Below are 6,162 nucleotides of genomic sequence, written 5' to 3'. Positions count from 1 at the left end.
TTACAATTAATTACGATTGGTTCCTGTGGCGTGCAGAGCTGTGATTTCTTCCTCAAAATATCGACCTTGTAATAATTTATTTTTTGTGCATGTTAACGTGAAAGGCAGGGCGAGAAGTTCACCTTACTCGACCATCCTGTGTGCCAATGGAAGAAGTACTTTCTGGAACACTGTTTTACTTTGCCTGCCGCGTGGTCTGATGTGTGCTGGAACATCAGTGATTCCTTAGTGAAAAACACAGAGGGGACGGTGTATAAAGGTTCAAGATGGATAGTTGGTGCATTTGGGAACGCAGTGAATGATGGTGTGTGAAACGCAGTGCTGATTCCTCTAAAACAGCTGCTGGCTCATGGATGTTGCCACAGTTAGGAACATGCAGACATACCCAACACAGGAAATCATTCATAGCTTGATAGGATACATAGCCTGGTGTCAAAGGGCCAAGTATCATCCTGGGTAATATAAATGCTGCTCGCTGAATTGATGTAGCAGTCTGGAGCTGCCCTCTCTCTGATGATTTGTAAAAAATCTGAACGATTTGCTCCGGCTTCATATTGACCACACAGTCTAAGTGACGTATGTTTAGTGATCAAGGGCTTGAATTATCTCGATGCGGTGCAAAAGAGGTGAATCATCTTGACAGGGGGGGGGAACACTTTCAAACAGCACTTTAATTGAAACGAAATGAAAGAGTAGCGTTTATATTTCCCTTCATGGGAGTGTGTGAAGCATTTTGACACATGGCCTCGATGTCCTTGCTACAGCTCTGTGCTTGAAAAACAGACAGGATGAGTAACTTCTAATTGCCCATGGTAATGTATGATGCTTCCATCAATAAAACTAGACAGAGGCCTTGTGAGCTTTTCCAGAGCTGGTTTGTCTCCCTTCCGGAAGGCCTTTCTCCGTTTGAAACACCTCTACTGGTTGTTGTTAAAACAGTAACAATCAGCCCGTAATTTGGCTCCACAGACAAAAATAGCTGCTTCCTGTCAGCATGGGCGCATCTCTTGACACCATTTTGTCGTCTTCCTCATGTGAGGAACAAGAGGGTCACTTGGAGGGGAGAGCACAAAGCAGATCTGCATAAAGGATATATTCATGCAGGCAAAGAGTTATTGTTGTTGTTATTGTTGTGACTTGCTGCGTATTTCGGGTTGAGAATCCAATTACCTTGTGGATTGTGCGTTCAATGAATGTCGCCCGGCTCGGTGTTGTTGAGGTCTTCTAGTCCATGTCAGTCGGCGTGAAAGACGTTTGAAAGAGTACATCGGGAAGAAAAAGTTGGTAATTTCCCTTGAGAAAATATGTCATTTTATTTGTTATGATTTGGACTTTGAATCCTTCTTTTTGAGTTATGGTAGATTTTACTTAATAACGTGCACATCACAAACTAACAGCAGTGATGAATACTTTAGTCAAATTGATGCTTATATGTCAAGCTGAGAGATTTGTGTGTGTGTGTGTGTGCGTTGTCATTACACTGACAGCTGCCAGAAGGGAGGCCAAAATGGCCCGCTATCCTTCAGGGAAAGCATCTTTTCAACATTTAACTAATGACTGATGCCCCGGCAGCAAAATGTCTGTCCTCTCCACTCCAGCACACACAAAGACATATTACCACACACACCGTGACAGAGAGGTCACCTCAACCCTCTGCAGCAAGTGACAGGCCATATCAAACAAATACCCACCACTGTCCTAATTTTACATAGGAAAGGGCACCTTCTACTGTATGGGTTACTAAAAACATTAAAATACATGGATGTGACTATAACGTTCTTGAAACATATGTTCTAAAAATAAAGAAAACAATATAATCGGTTCAGGGATCATTATATATAAAGATGTCTTTGAAGGTTCACAGTCATCCAGGTCTTGACCTTCATTGTAGCCTCTCATCCAAAGACGTCTAAAGAAGCCTCGAGTCCAATTGTTGTTATAAGATTTTAGAACAATAGTTAAAGATGTTCTTGTTTTTTTCTAATCACTGTGAGTGTGGATATACAATGACTCCTCCCTGACATACTTCACCAGTACGCACTGATTAGGACACTGACTGCTAACCATTCAGAGGGTGCCGGTGGCTATGGCAACAACCATAGTAACAGGGATGTATCCGAACCTTTGTTTACTGTATATTCTGTATTGTTCTGTTCTATTCTCTCGCTGTATATCACTATTGTTCACTACAGCCAGCTGTGAGGAATATCTCTGATATTGGTGTCTGATGTTGGATTTGGCACATTTTTTTTTGCTTTGTGACTCTGGGATGAGCCGTCACAGATAGATCCAGGAAGGAAGAAAAAAAAAAAAAACGTACATCTAATACAGTTTTGACCACATGTTTCTGATAATGGACATTATCAAATTATTCCATATCTGTTGTTATATGCAGCACCAGGACTGATTACATGGATTTATATCACAGTTTTTACCCCCTAACTTTGACACAATGTACATATTGTGCAGACTGGCTCAGGAGGCTGCCTGCGCCACCTACTGGCTTTGACCAGAAGTACACAAGGAGGATACACGACTGTGCAACCCAGATGGAATGGAAAGCTTTGTGTAACACCAGCTTGGGAAACAGAATATGCTGATATTGTAAGGGATTTCAGAAATATTTTCAAAGGGCCTGAAAAAAAAAAAAATAATAATAATAATAATCCACTGCCTTGGCAAAACAAAATGATTTCCTTCCTAGAAAAGAAAAATTGCAGGGCATTTACTGTATGTTTTTTTCTTTTTGGTTGAACCCAATTCAAAAAAACTCCTTGGGTGAAGCCTACTACAACAAACAGCACTGTCCTGTTATCACTACAGTTGTTGCAGTCAAGACTGATGTTTTTTTTTTTCCCCTTTACAGCAAACAGCGAATGAAAAAGCCGAGCTGTCTGCCAATGTGTTGGTTTCCAAATGGTAAATGGTTGCAAGTTGGTAATGACCATTTCGGGGAGACTGATAATACGTTGAATCCATTTAGCAAAAGCAGCAGGGGTGACAGGCCCCTGAATGACTCAGGGTGTCGCTTCAAACAGCCTTTAAACTGGGTAAAAGTTTCTGACGCGACTTTGTGAGTGCCTTGGAAATGGAAGTGTTTAGGGACAAAGAGAGCCGCATTTGTTCACCAGATTCCGAGTCAAGCTGAGTGTGTTTGACAGGTAATCAGCAGGAACATTATATTGTGAAATATTGATATTGCTTCTCTGAAATGATTTCGAAATTCTTTTCAAACGAAACTTAGTAATCTTAGTTGTTCTTGTTACTTTAGTTTCAAAGTCATTCAGTCACTTCAGACTTATTTTTGACAAAAATACTTTCATATTGACACGGATGCAGTGGTTGGCCTTAGTATTTGCAAGTCTTCGTAGCTCAATCAAAATGTAAATCGGAAATCAAGAGCATCTTAATACCCCACCTACTGCAGCACTGAGTGACAGCTCTGACTCATTTACACATAAATTGCAATTTGAAGTTCTTTAGATCTGAGACAGGAAATTGCGTGGGTGCAGTGAGAGGTTCTCTGTACATCTCTGCATGAGTGTCTACATCTTTGACCGGTTCTTTGTCTCTCAGAATGAGGATTTATTTCCCCTTCTTCTATCCAGTTGATGGATCTCATTTCTTGTATTTACTTATGAAAGTACAGTGAGGCTTTGCACGTTCAGCCGAAAGGCACGCGAACAGTGGTGCTTAGTGACCGACTGCTTAACTCACGAACAGGCATAGCAGCAGGTAAAGCACTGGAAATTCCACAGCTACTTCCCCATTGTGGTGAAACTGCTAAACAGTGGTGCTGCTCTGTAGGGCGCTCAACGGCACATCTTTTTTTCCCCTCATGCAAATTTTGCACAAACGAAACTTTGTGCTTCCGCCTTACATACTTGACTTCTAGGTACAAAGCACCTTCATCAACTATGCTCAGTCTGTATTATCTTCTGCATATTGTTCACAGAGTTTTTGTTGGATTCTTATTTTAGCTTATATAACAAAATATTTTATTATCCATCTACAGTGCATATCTCATACGTTTTATTGCACCATATCTGTATTGCTGCATGTAAATACTATATACTATCTTCATTCCCTTCACTCAGAGTGGAATGACAATAAAATCCCTTGAATCCCTTGAGGGACAGCAAAGAAGGCGTACAATAGAATAGTTCACCTCACAATAGCCAATTTGTGACATTGAATACTTTGCTGCTCTGTTGCCATAGAGATGGCACAAGTTCGGACAGTTTGGAAACCTGCTTTCTTACCCCTACACACAAGTTTAAATACTTAGATATCTTGAAGCAACTTACTGAATTCCACACTGAGCAGAAGGTTAAGGCAGCTGGTCGGGAGGCAGATCTCACAGTGACCTCATGTGGCAATACGGAGGTTTTGCACTGAGAGCAGCAAGTGCAAAGACCCAAGGGTCAGTTTAACACCTGGAGGAAAAGATTGAAACTATTGCAAAACCAACATGTATATAACATTACCATCATATTGTAATATACTATATTACCAAAATACCGGCAAAGACCATCAGAGTTATTGTTGGTTTCTGTTTTTCTGCATGTGAAGCATATCTTTACTGTCATTTTTGAATTTCTGGGGAGACATTAAGTTAAGACTTCCCAGAACCTTTGAAAAGGTGCTGTTACAACTAACAATTACTCCTGCATTAACTCTTCATCACCACCCCCTTTAAGCAGGATATTCAGCTCAACTTTACAAGATTTGTTCCTTGCACCAAAACTGAAATAACTGAAGACTTTGCCAGTAAGAAATGATGGAAGCAAGAAAAAAGAAATACCTTAAATTCATTTACTTAAATTAAAAAAATGTACATCACATTATCCTTTACGATAGACATGTCTTTTAAAAACTCAGTGGTTCTAGTTTACTTCACTTTACATTTCAATAATTTGTATACAAATTCCTTTGACAAAAAAATAAAACAAAAAAAAAAAAAAACGTCACTACAGCAACCATCACAGATGAATAATCAGTTACTTGAATGATTGCCTCAAAGTGAATGCGATGCTTTTTAATTTGCTTTTCACTAACTGTATCAAACACAACAAGTACTGTCAGTCCACAAAACAGTACTGGTTTAAAAAGAAATTAAGGCTTTCTGCAGCCTTCACTCACTTCCTTTTCTCTGTCTTCTGAAGTAGTACAGTTCTACATTCAACATGGACCACTTGAATGTTGAAATGCTTTTGGAAACCCAAACAGGTACACCCAGAGGAACATTAATACAATAGTGAGGACAAGGGCTTCAGCGGAGAGGATCTTGAGAAGGCAACACCACTGTTTATGAAGAGCTTCCCCCCCAAAATCACTCCTGGAAAGAGCAGGTCCAGTATGAGGACTAAATGTTCAGGCAGTTTATGCTGCTGGGAGCTGAAATTTACTGCTAGTATATGTGAGGTAAATTAGGTTTTTCCAGTGATTAAATGAATCAAATGCTTGAAAAGTAAGCTCCTAAAACAGTTAAGACGATGGCCACCAGCATGTTTACAACTTGGATATGTCAGATTGTGCTGATAGGCTGAAGAAACCTGTCATCCAGCTACTGAATGAATACGTGGATCACATTGAGATCTGAACTACAGATTTCTACCCTAAAGGTATGACATAAAATTTGGAAAAAGTCTAAAGAAATTTACTTTATGCTAAGTGGCTCATAGGCCATGGCTATGACAAAGACAACATAATATATATTATGTCAATAGCCTGTTTTTAACTAAATGTAACAGATGGAAATCGGACCGTGCAGCTTTCATACCATTTTTCCGGATTGTGGTGAAATAATAAATAATTTTTGATTCATGATGGACTTGTACTATAAAGGACAGAAATGACAAGAGACATTCGCTACAAATGTTAACATGGGATGAAGAATTTTATGGACACGTACAATGTAATGTGACAAGTGTTTGCTCAGAGCTTAAGTTCACTAATACAGTGAGTATCGAACTAGTTGAGCCGTGATCTGTGCTGGGTTTTTATTTAGTAAAATCAATGATGCTTTCCATCCCTACTGCAAATATGAAGCGATCATCAGTAGCTACTTAGCTGAGCGCTATACACTGCCGGGAAAGAAAAGGTAGGGAAGCAGTTAGCATGGCCCTGTGCAAGGCTAAAAATTTGCTGCTAAGCTAAACT

The sequence above is a fragment of the Fistularia commersonii genome, chromosome 5, assembly GCF_037954325.1.
Source record: "Fistularia commersonii isolate RoL2024-O1a breed Wild chromosome 5, RoL_Fcom_v1.0, whole genome shotgun sequence".
Classification (NCBI taxonomy): Eukaryota; Metazoa; Chordata; class Actinopteri; order Syngnathiformes; family Fistulariidae; genus Fistularia; species Fistularia commersonii.
Note: the sequence above shows the minus strand (reverse complement) of the source record.